Source organism: Nothoprocta perdicaria, unplaced genomic scaffold (assembly GCF_003342845.1).
Source record: "Nothoprocta perdicaria isolate Ctin4 unplaced genomic scaffold, notPer1 scaffold_40, whole genome shotgun sequence".
In the NCBI taxonomy this organism is placed as follows: Eukaryota; Metazoa; Chordata; class Aves; order Tinamiformes; family Tinamidae; genus Nothoprocta; species Nothoprocta perdicaria.
The window spans coordinates 1,114,918-1,127,754 of NW_020455644.1; positions in this window are offsets into that span (position 1 = coordinate 1,114,918).

The window sequence follows — 12,837 nt, forward strand, 5'->3', positions numbered from 1 at the left end:
GCGCCCGCCGCGCCGCCTCCGCCCGCCCCGCGCCCACAAAGGCCCCGCGCGGATCGATAACTACGGTTATTGTTATTTTTCTTTTTAAAAAAGAGGCTCTCCCCGCGGCCCCTTCCCGCGCGCGCGCCACACGCGTGTGCCCGCGCAGCCCCCGCCTCCCCCCGCCGCCGCCGCCGCCGCTTCTCTCGCGCGCACGCGCCGCTCGCCGACACCCGGCCCGGTGCGGCCTCCCTCCCGCCTCGCGCCCCGGTGCCGACACCGGCCCCCGCGCTCAGACAATAAGTGCGCGGCCCTGCTACGGCCTCGGCCGCCTCCCTGCGCTCCCCTCCCCCCGCTTTGTGTGCCCCCCCCCGCTTCGCCCCGGGCCCGCTCCGGCCCGAGCCGCCAATCACGGGCGGGAGGCGGGCGCGCCGGGACGGCGCCGGCCAATGGGAGGAGCGGAAAGAGCAGCGACGACCGCCTGCGACGTCACTGCGGGTGGTAACAGGGAGGAAGAGGCGCCGCCGCACGGGGGCGCTGCAGCGCGTCCTGGGGGAGGGGCGCGCAGGCGGCCGTTAACCGTCGCGCTGCGGAGGGAGGGGAGAGGAGAGAAGAGGAGGGAGCTGCTGCCGGGGCACGGGGAGGGAGGCCATGGGGAGCCTGATTATCAGGCGTACGGCCCTCGCTTCTTGGGGCAGGGACTGCTGCGTGAACAGTGTGGCGTCCTGGCAGAGCTGCGGCTTTGCTGCCTGTCATCTCCTTCCCGCGTTTTCTCCCGCAGGAGACAAAAAGACCTTGATTGGGAATAGGCCCCCAAACTAGGTGGCTTGCAGGGAGCTCACTGTCTCGGCAAGGCCAAGCAAGGAGCCGTGTAGCATTTGGCTCTCSCACTCTTCCAGAGACCTTGCGGCCTGTGTGGGGAACAGGGCTAACTGCTCCGTTTCTGATTGTGTGGCCAAAGGAGGTTAATGTTAATGCTGTCCTCTCCTGCACTGTGGCAATTGGCCTAAGGAGATTCATATCCCCAATAACCACCTTATCCTGCTGTGTTTGTGGTTGCTCTGGAGTATTCCCGGTTAAGTCGTCTTCTCGTTGGTGATACGCTGCTTTACGGGGTTCACGTAATAAAGTGGCCTGATCTGTATACAATACACAACCCTATTCTGAAATATTTGCCATTTTGAGAGAATACTGTATGGTGTAACTTTAGCACCTACTTTCTAGGCCTAATCAGTGTGGGTATAAAGCTTTAAAATTAATGCTATTTATTTTGAGCATAAGCATAGAAAATATGTACACRTTTAAGATATTTTCTCTTTACACCAGAAGTGAATATAAATATTATGGACTGACYGAGCCTATTTCATTCCTCAAACTATTCCCAGTGTTATGTCACAAAAGGTGGACTTAGTAGCAACACTGCATCTGATTTGTRGACAAGTTAGTGTCTAAAGAGAATAATTGTAACTACATAGTAATAATTTAAAGGTTTTCCTTTTCTGTAATAACTTCGCTATGCAGTAAAGGGATTGAAAACTGAGCTGTTGCCTTTGAGGAGTACGTTATAATGTTCAGATATTCCTAGGAGATCAGAAGAATTTCTAGTAAATATTGCTTAGTTAGTATGATTTTACTTTGCTAGTTTTTAAAGTGCTTATTATACTAATAAGCTTTAATAATTTTTTAATAATAATAATAATAATAATAATAATAATAATAATAAGCTAATAATTTTTTTAAGTGCTACCCAGGGATTACAGGAAAAAGTGGCTTCTGTCTAAGAGAGTAAATGGGTTGTCTTTTCATAACTGTAGCCTCATGGACCTTTGAGCTGGGGGCTGTATTCTTCTAGTTTGGGCAAAACAAGAAATGGGGTTCTTGCAGAACAAGAAGGCAGCAGAGGCAGTGGTGTTTGAAACTTGCTGATTAGATTTTTTTTCCCCCATCTAATTTATAATTGTAGCAGGGATCTGTTACAGTGAAACAGGTGATGTGAGTTGAGGCTGCTACAGTGAATACGGGGATGTCCAGGGAAAAGAGTAAAAATCTTACCTGTTTGTATTGGTAGAGAAAGAGGCAGAAGAAGGCACGAACATTGGTGTACTCTGCTCCCATTAGCAGCTGCCGTTCAGCAAACAGACTGTTCTGAGCGTGGGAAGAGCATTTTTTTGCACTCATTTATCTTGAGCCAAGTAGTGGATAGCAATCTAGCTTGAAGATAGCCAACTAGATCCATTATAGAATGCCAGGAGGAGTTTTCTGCTTCTTGGCAGCTGTGGATTTTGAACGTGCATGGCCAGACTTGCTCAGTCTGAGCGCCGTGCTGGAGCAGTCTGAATGCTGGAAGAAAGGCTCAAGTTCCTCCAAACGTCTTTTTTAGTTGTCTTTGGAATTATTTCTTCCGTGCTGCTTCTCACGTAGTTTTCATCATAAACTGTACTACCTGGGAGACTGTGGATGCAGTACGGTTTGTTACAAGCTTATTACTTTTATTGTTTTTATCCTTAATACTTAATTATGTCTGTTGAGGGGTTGCATTCATAGACATGCAGGGCTGTGCTACCAAGTTCTTCAAGAATGAGATGCAGCCGCTCCTATTGGAAGAAGTGACTAAGTGGCTGTTTATGGTGTTTTAAGTGATTCCTCGTAAAACAAACATACAATTGGATTTAAGCATGAATTGGATTTACACAGAATACGTTTATTTGCAGAATGCCACCCACACAGATTGTGTTCCATCACTTTATGTGAAATACTCGCTGTGTGATATTTTAAATTAATAATCACCTGGAGGTGCTAAGTGCATAATTCCTATTTCATTCAACCTATTTCATTTCCTTTGCACAGTTCTGTGTAAACTGCACAGAACAAAATAGTGTAACTTCAGACTTTAATCTGAAATACATTTGAAACTAATGTGCCCCACTAATTTGAAACTAATGTGCCCCTAACCCGTTAGTGTAAATTCCACATTGTATATAGCTATAATAAGCTATAAACAAACAGTGCATGTTGTAATATCAAATATTTATATTTGCAAGAAAGTATTTCTCACATTCTAGTGCATTTGAAAATTTAATTATCAATTAAATATTTCAACAAATATTAATAATTAAACTTTTATTAAAATTAATTGCTACATAACTGGCTAAATCATTGAGTAGGATTGTGGTAGTGCAATAATATGATGGTTGTCAGTGAATTGATATTGCCTTGATTCTAAATGATGTTCTGGCTATAGTTTTATGATAATTAAGATAGATTAATTAAGATAATTAATAAGTCTATCTACTGTTGGATCATCTAACAACATACATTTAGCCCAGTTCAGGCACACATAAACCAACTGCCCTTTAAGCAGCACTGCTAAATTAGCTCGAGCTCGTGCTGGTAGTTTGCTGCGGGTGCACTCTGTCCACACGCTTCCCAGGACCCTCCTCCGAGTTGTGTCCATCTGCCTGTGACACCTTGGGCGTGTTTGTGAGGAGTTACTGCCAGGGTCAGCTTGTTCCACCACCGATTTCTTGAAAAACACCAGGTTACTTAGACCACAGCGCATTTTGTTAAACCTGAGTAAGCCAAGAAATAGTCATAGAAATTATAGTACGTTTGTTTTTAAATTGCTTCTCTTTTAAATTGCTTTCTCTCACGAGAAAGCTTTCTCGTGTAATTACCACAGCAAGAGAAGGTGCATGGAGATGAAGTATTTGCGCTGCCTCAGTGGTAGACATTCTCCGTATGGATTCAATGAATATCCGTGCTATTAAGGCCTGCTTTTTGKTTTTTTTTTTATTATAGGTGGCAGTGGGATGGGCTGCAGATGCGTGAGGGAAGCAATGCATGGATGGAAACATGTAGAGAAGACACAGTTTGAGGGGATCTGAGCTGGACACAGGTGGCAYAGAAATAGCCCTCAGCAGCGCCGATGGCTGCGTGGAGGCTGGGTGGGAATCACCCATTCCATTCCATTCCTGCACCCCTACCAAGCTCGGGGCACGAATGCCGTCAGCCAGGCAGCCTCGGGAGAGGCCCATTGGGAAAGTCCTGCCTCCTGCTAGTGCAGCGGCGAGCACGGCAGGGCGTGCCAGGCCTTCCTCGCTTGTCTCTCCCTGCTGCTCAACACATTTCCCATTATTTTCTGTCGCTATACAGAGCCCCATCCCCTTTTCAGCCTTAGCAGACACAGTTTATTAACAATAAAACCAGTCATTTCTCCGTTGTATTGCAGTCAATTCTGATCACTGTGGATACTTCACTACTGTCATCTCCAGCTGGTCTAGATACTTGTGTGTTGCACAAATCAGGATGAGTAGCCAGTGTGCCACCCTATGGGAACTGGTAACCTTGTTATCCATGGAAGAGCTGCCTCACAAAGCTGTTGTGGACAACCGCTATCATCCTTAGCATCTCTTCAGGAGCAGAGGGATGTTTGATTCTCTGAAGGGGAAATGAAAGTCTTATTGATCACAAGTACCGTTGTCTGCCCAAGATCCTGTTTGCTTTCTGGGCCCTGCACAGTATTTGTGAGACAGAATGCATGGATCCTAAGCATTACATTATTTATAGGTGTCTGTTAGGGTGGTGTTTTTTTTTTTTTTTTTTTTTTTTTTTTTCTTTGGGAATCAGCAGCAAAAGTAATTAAGGGTGGTTCAACTGATCATTTTATCCAAAATCCAGTTGTTGCTTGTTGTAATGAAGTTATACATAGGCTGAATTAAAAACAAAAACCCCACCCCATTGTGCTCTAATTGCTCTGTGCCTCGCTCACCGCTGCTGTTTCCTGCAGCTCGCACTTTTTCAGAACACAGGCGCACAGATCAGGCAGCCCCAGAAAGCCTAAGCCACAGCCACTGGCAGCACTGGAGAACTTAGCCCTTTGCCCTTGAAAGTGTAACCAGCAGCTCCTAAAAACCCTAGTCTGTCTCTGAAGGCTAAACATTGTTTTAAACATGGTTCCCTTCTTCCCAGGGACGCTAGAAATTATGCCAGCAGGATGTCTACTAAAGAAGGAAAAGAATATGGCTATGAAAAGTGCAAACTGAAAACAAGAAAAGATCATGGAGTAAGAAATATACCAGTTTGCAATAGCAGCAAATAGAGGATGTTATCCTGCTAATTCGCTGAAGTTATTTTGATGGATTAAACTTCTACAGGAGTCTTGCTGATACCCACGCAGGGCACTTTGCAGTAACCTCTTGCTGTCTTTCCCATTCCAAGTTGTTCCAGGAAATACAAATTCAGAAACCATTCATGTTTTTAAAGCTGTCCTGGAACATCACAGCAGCTCTGGGACAGCAGTGATGCCTTTACCAAATTCTCATGCCTTCCTCTGAAAAAATGATTTTTTTTCCTGAAAGTGTCTTTTTGTTGTTGTTTGGCTTGAAGTGCACTGCTTTGTCCTTAGCAGTTCATCCAGGCCTTCCTGCGTAAGTAAATGAGAGTGGGTTTGACCTTTACCTGCCAAGCCCCATCTTGCTAGTTGAAGCTTCCCATTACCAGGGTATTTCTCCACCCCTCAGCCAGGAGGATCCGCAGTCAGTCCAGAGGTGGTTCCAAGGCCGTCTGTTATAGTAGAAAGTCACATCTGCTCACGCCTGTAGTGCCAGAGTTGTTGCTGTACAGGGCACCTATGGACGTGCYGAATCTCTAGACAGAGGTAATGACTTCCACAGCCCCAACAGGCACCCACTGTGAAGGGAAATGTCTGAAGAAATGGGACCTTGCTCTCCTGAGCTAAACCTCAATGCTGCCACTTCTGGTACATTATCTCTAGTCTGACACATGAGGAGTAAATTCCAGGGGAAGTGGAAAAGGCCACCTTTCCTGTATGGCTCCATTTAACCATCATTTTGACTGGAATYAGCAGTGCCTCTGTCATTCCCTTCTCAAAATGGAGTCGCGTGGTTCTCATGGCAAACCAAGACAAGGACAAGGAGAGCATAAGGGAAGACCAGAAGGACACAGCCTGTCTTCTCCACTCAGGACACCGAGGTGGGATGTGGCACGAAGACGTAGCCGCTGTGTCCACAGCTTGTGCTGAGGCCAAAGGGAGGAAGAGGTGATGGCTCCAAGCGCCTGTTCCACAGCCCGTCTGGCATTTGGCTCCGTCCCTACGAGCAGCAGAGCTCGCGGACAGGCCCAGGGGAGGTGGGTGCAGCCGGGATCGTCTGCCGCCCAGCAYGGCTTCCAACAACCCCATTCTGAGCACCTCAGAAGGCAGAATCCTCACCTCAGTGAGGATTCTGAGTGAGGCACCAGTCCCTGCTTGGTGCCAGAATTCCCAGTTCTCACCTGTGAGAGGGAGGGAAGCAGTCTTGAATGCCTCTGAATATATGTGCTTAAATACCCGGTGAATTCAATTAGTACTCTGCAAGGAAGTTCTTTGTCTATTGAGCTTGGTTTGATGTGTAGATACCAGTGCTTTTTTAACCCGAAGAAACTGGCAAGCAACAGCCCTCATTATTTTAGACATTTCTTTCATAAATGCATTTACGGTGCATTTAAAATTATAGTACGTTTAAAAAATACTTTTTATTCATGCAGTTCTTTTAGAACATTTGTACATTCCCTACAGATTGAGGCATGCAAATAACCTTTTTTAAAAAGTACTGTATGTTTTATTGCACTCCTTACTGTCAAGCCTAAGTATGAAAAAGCCAGCATATCTATTTTTCACCAGATCTATTAAGACTTACACAAAATCATGCCCCACTTGCTCTTTTAAAACTATTTTTGCAAAGAATAACTTAGTGATGAGCCCTGCATAACAGCTAAAGAAAATAAATCTTCTTGCACGGTGTCTAATGACAAACTTCAGACACACCAATTTGTACCAATATGCTATAGAGTTGTCGCAGTAACAACTCACCGTCTTTTTCAGTTGGTTGCTCTCCGTTGAGCTTTGTTATTCCACACACACCCTTTGGCTGGAAGCTGCCACCAGGAGGGCTTCGAAGAGCCGGAGTTGCTCCCTACATTCACCTGGAAGGAGGAATGCGGTTTCTTTTGCGATTCGCTGCTGCTGCTCGTGCACAGGTATRTCCAGGCCGTGTGCTCTGCATGAAGGTTTTCATGAAGAGGCAACATATGTGGAGCTTTTCAACACAGTATCGGTGCCTGTCCCATTCCAAATGATCTTTTTTCTTCTTTTTTTTTTTTTTTTGCTTAAAGTTTGTTCAAAAGTTAAAAGATAGGACTTTTGGAAAACATATTTTACACCCAATCTTGGAATCCTATTTATCATATAAGAAACAAATTCTAAAAAGTAATTAAGTTAGCTCCATATGCAAAGGCACAGATATTCTTACAGGCTCAATGTTCATATACCATTTTAGACATGATCATATATTCTTCTAACATATTCTCCTGCTGAATTCTTCTCTTTTTCATGACTGAAAATAGGTAAGAGCTGAAGTTCCTTTTTTGGTCACAATTCAATAATTATAACCTCAATTTTTCCTCATCTTCCTTGTCAGAGCTCTTCTCCCAACTCATGAAAGCCGCAGATTTTGAGCCGCTGAAGAAAACTCAAAGCAGCAGCCGCCACTCCTTCATAGTCTCTCCCGAAACACCGTAAAGCAGCAGCAGCAGCAGGAGCAGCTCTTGGCATATAGCACGGAGAGAGCCGGGTCGCGGTGTCACCGGACAGCCCGCGGGATCGCGGCGCAGGCCCTGACTGTCGGCCCCAACTCCAGCACACACTCGGCCCCTGTGGGGCTGCTCCCGGCCCCCATGGGGCTGCCCGGCCTCTTTCTGGCCTCCTCTTAAAGCTTGAATACGGGGTGCCACGTGCTGGGTGTGGCCGGCGCTTTCTGCAGCCGTGGTAGCTCTGCCAGGGACGGGGCTCGCTCAGCACGCTCTGCAGCAGAGCGACACGAAGGTACAAGCACCRTGATGGGTAAAACTACCCTCGACAGTCCCTGCAAATTCCCTGTGTGGTAATGGGCTGGATGCTGTGCTTCCTTKCTCTGCTTTTTGCAGATTATAAATATTTATTTTTATAAAAGATATATTTATATAAATCTTTTGTATATAAAAGATTATATAAAAGTTAATCCTTCAAAAACAGGGGAAATAAAAATATTCTCCTCAGTTTCCTACTTGTCTGGGTCATTCTATGAATGTAAATGGAAAATTTAACAGAATTTGTCTTTACCACTGAAATCTGCAGCATAGCAGTCAAATGTGTAATTCCTCATTCAGTTCTTCAGGATTCCRGTGCAATTTCTACAGCTGTTCTTTCTATAATATTTCTATAAGGTGAGAGGAACATAATTTTTCCAAGAAATAAAATCTGCAATTTAATTGAATTGGCAGCCTCATTGCCCCTTTGAACTATGTACATCCATATAATACAAATCAAACACTACTGACATTAGGGTCTAATATCACCAGTCCCAGTGTCCTTCCCTCATTACGACTGCTGCTGTGCATATATGCAATGCACATATAAATATATGCAATAAATGCATATATAAATGCAATAAATGCATATAAAAAAATGAATTACCACAAGCATTAAAATTCTGTAACAAAACTATGAAGCAAAGATGTAGCACATAGCCAGTTATAGTATGTAGTCAGGACAAATTGCAATGTCCTTTGATTGAACATTAACCCCATTGTTAAAAAAAAAMCATCAAGTGGATTTGTGTTTATAAACAAAAGGACAAAAGTTCTCTGACTATGAAGTAAAAGAAATAACCGATACCAGCAGCAATTCTGGCAGGGACTGGGACTTGTTACAGAGGAAGTCCACACACAGCTCTAGCACTTGGGAAAGAACATGAGCAAGAACTTGCTTAAGGCACCGTTTGCTTTACAAGACTATGTGATAATGCTTTATTTCTGAAAAGATTTAATTACTTTAAAAAAAAACAAAGTTTGCTCAGTTTGTTAAGCAAAACCCCCAATTTGCCATTCACTTCTCAACCTTAACCTGACTTTAGATKTTCCTATCCTTAAGTGTCAAAAATCATCCATAGCCTCCAGCCACTTCCTGTTTGTGCTGCTACCTCTATTGTTCTTCCAGAGAGATTCCAAACTGTTATTTTATTTTGCCTTGCTCTGCTCAGTACATCTACCAGATCTAGAGCAAGGCTACCAGTGCTAAAATCACCAAAACCTCTTAGGTACACTTATGCAGAGACTCCTACCCAAACACCAGAACAAAAGGAAGCACCCAAATCAAAACAGCGTGGGGCACGTCTGCATAGTCCTACACCGTGTAGCCAGTGGTGAGCTTTGTTTTGGATATACCTTTCCCTAATGCTTTGGCCAAAAGCAAAACCTGTTGCACTCTAGCAACATCATTTTGCGTTTTGATGCAGCGCGAACACACACTGGCTTTATATCCCTTTGTATCCTCCTCACCACAGCAGTAATGCAGAAGGAAGCAGCTCTTTCCATTCCATACTTTCCCTGCTGCTCCTCCCATCTGCTCTTAAAGGTTGTGACCAATTGTTCCACCTACCTCACTGAGGGTTTGTTTGAACATTACTYTCGGGTGCCTCCTTTCCTTACATCAGCTGGTTCCCATAGGTTGTTATGTGAAGTGCACACCTAAAATACAGGCAGCATCTCATGCTTGGGACAGGGCTGAACTGCTAACCGATGATTTTTAATTTTTGAGAAATGTTTAATATTTGATAGTCCTCCAGGACTTCAAGGACAAGGGAGATAAAAGTCAAGCAACCGAAGTTCAAAGGATATGGAATGATAATAACATAGCATTGTTATTATCAATTGTGACAGAAAGATTCAGACTAACAGAACATACTCTGAAACATTATATTCAAAATATAAAGCGAAATGATCTTTTCCTTGCCGTTTATACAATCTCTAGCAGAGGGCCATGGCCAGCCAGTACTCGGCCCAGCTGCACAGCAGATGCAAACAGTTCTTCAGACTCAGCCCTTCCACTCTCTTCAGCAGTGCTCAATGTTGGTCACTGAAATAATCATTAGTGATAATATTCCTTTAGAAGAGAATTAAATAGAATATTTTCTTCTATTGAATGGTTGCAAAGGCAGCTAAATATACATGAGCAAGTAGAAAAATATCTAAAAAACATGGTCAATCAAGAAAGTTACTTTTACCAGTACTAGGSTCATTAAGTAGTCCATTACATTTTCTTTCCCCATTAAATGTTACTAAGTCCTGCTATTTTTGTTGGTTTATGGGTGTTATCARTTCTAATTACTGTTGCTTTTTTTGCTGAGTTTGAACTTTAATCTATCATTTTTGTTTGCTCTTACTGAAAAAAATAGCTGATTTTTGTCATAGKATATTTACCATACAGTTGCAATCCTCTGTATAAATTAAAAGCATTTAAAATGTGTTTTAAATCAGATGGAAATGTGTAGAAGAAAGATAAAATAGCAAAAACTGAAGCAGGCTAATCATAAACTAAGCAAATAGCTTAATGACAAAGCTTACCATAAAAAAACAAATCCTAAGAATAAACATAAAAATCCAAACAGAGGATAAAAGGCCCTACTTTCTGAAGAAAGGCAGACATAGTCACGTTTAGCTTATTAGATGTTTCACTGTATCCATGTGCTTAAAATACAAACGTTTGGGRCTGTCTAACCTTGGTTCGTCGCTTTGCCATTCCTAAGCACCGTATTCTAGGGCAAGAGGGCCCCAAATCCTGCTCCTCTGGCTCCTTGTTGCCTTGTTGCAGGGAAGAAGGAACTGCACGAATGACCTGGTTCTGCTCCTGCCTCGGGTCTGGGCTAACTGCTCACGAGCGGCATCAAGTGTCACTTGCACCCAGCCACCCTCAGCAAGTGCAGGAGCACTCACAGTTAAAAAGGAGAGGAGCCCGAGCTGCAGGGCATGAGCACAAACAAGGCTGAACTTAACCAACAGCGCCCCATAACCGCTGCAAAGAGAGGGCGAGGGGAGGCATGGGGAAGAAGACAGAAATGCTGCTGTGTGCCTGGCCTASTCTGTCCCCCTTGCAGTTCCTTTGTTTGGTTTGGTTTTGCTTGGAGCTGGRGAACTCTGCGAATGGGTGTTCCCAGCTTCTGGCAGCCGCCTGCGCTGCCTGCCATCTGTTTTCATTCCACTGTGCTATGGCCACACACATATTTGATTTTTAGTGTTCTACATTTCCTGATGCTCCACATAATAGGGATTTTATCTCATGTCTTAGCCATTWCATGTGAAAATCTTCTGTGCCTGACTGAGGAGCAAAGGTGATGGATTAGCAGTCGGGATCCAGGGATCATTTTCCCAGATCATTTTCATTACCTACTTCTCATTGCAAATCTATCATTTCTATTGARGTTTGTGCGCTCCAGGCTTGTGTATCTGCGCTTTCTGCACTGCCCCTCACAGGCTTTCTTCACATCATCTGCTTCAAGGACACATTTGCCCCGTCGTAGGTAATTGCTGCTATGATTCCTTCAGTTGCCACTAGTGGCTGCTCTTTTGTACACAGCACTCAGTGGAACAGGGATGCAAAGACAAAGACAACAGCTACATGACCACTGCAATGAGACAGCAGTGMAGTAAAACAAATGCTTGTGCAAAAGGAAGAAGTCTTTGCACAGGCTCTCACATAATCCTGCTGGAAACCATGCAATCCAAAACTGGTTTGCAAGCATCAGTGGGACAGTTGAGTGTTTATACGAAACATGTTTGAAAAGGCTTCACTGTTACCTACCTCTTGATGATTACCTCTGGAGTGCAATCCAGGCACATGGGGCAGCCAGTATTTCTCCAAACTGTACCTAACTGCACTGAATTCTAAAAACCACCTCAGTTTTACCTATATAAAAATTAAACTGCACAGTCCTAGGAAACAGCATTATTTTCCTTTTTCATCTAACTTCCCCTTCCTCAAAGGGTGAAGGAGGTGATGAGTAAGGACCAATTTCTGTGCCTTGGTGAGTATCTCCAGCAACTCAACCAGTAACACACAGAGCACTCTCTGCACAACTGCATACCTACACAGGTATGCACATCGTGGCACAGACCTTTCCACAACACAATATTGCCAATTAAGGACACTGCAAATTATTACTGAGCAAACTCATGAAACACAGCTAGCTGTCAGAAGAACTACCTTGAGTTTAAAAAAATTAATTAAAAAATAATAGTTGAATTGCACTGAAATACGTACACTGAAAATAAGTACCTTTTAAGCAGTTTTATGCATGAGGAGATTCAACATAGCCATTGCAGAAAAGGTACTTCAAAAGAAACCCGAGGAGCTCCATTTAACTTTCACAGATCTGGTTTATTCAGTCGTTGGGTTTTGCTCATTAATTCTTTCCTAACATAAGCACTTTTATTCATTGCATGTAATCTTACAAGGACAGAAATATTTGTYGATTAATTAGATTGGTGAAGCATTTTTCAATCTTTTTAATTCATGCAGACTTTTTAATAATGGACTCTAACTGCTGTAGTGTTCAAGTGGGGATGATTTTATTAAGTTATCCGCAGCTATTATCCCCCCCCGGAGATTCTGACCAAAAGGGGGTGAAAATTACTTTCATCTTACTACTGTTAAATTTATTCTGCCTTCTGCTTTCAAATTACCAAATGCACTTAAGCTCTTCTGCAATTCCTAATAGTCTTCTATTTTCATAGATTAAGTAATAAAATAAAAGTATGTGCTAGCTTAAAGAGCTATCACAATTACGAAGCAACACGATCCTGTTGACTGGTGCCAGTAAGGGTTTGGGGGCCCATTTCCTTCTGCTGCAGGATGCAGCTCCACTAACTATTCCCTCGCTGGGTTCTCACCCAAAATCACAGGCCCGGCACTTGGCTAAAACTAAACACAGATGCTTCCCAAGAGGAATGGAAATTGTATTTTGCATTAGTTTGTACAGATCAATGCCA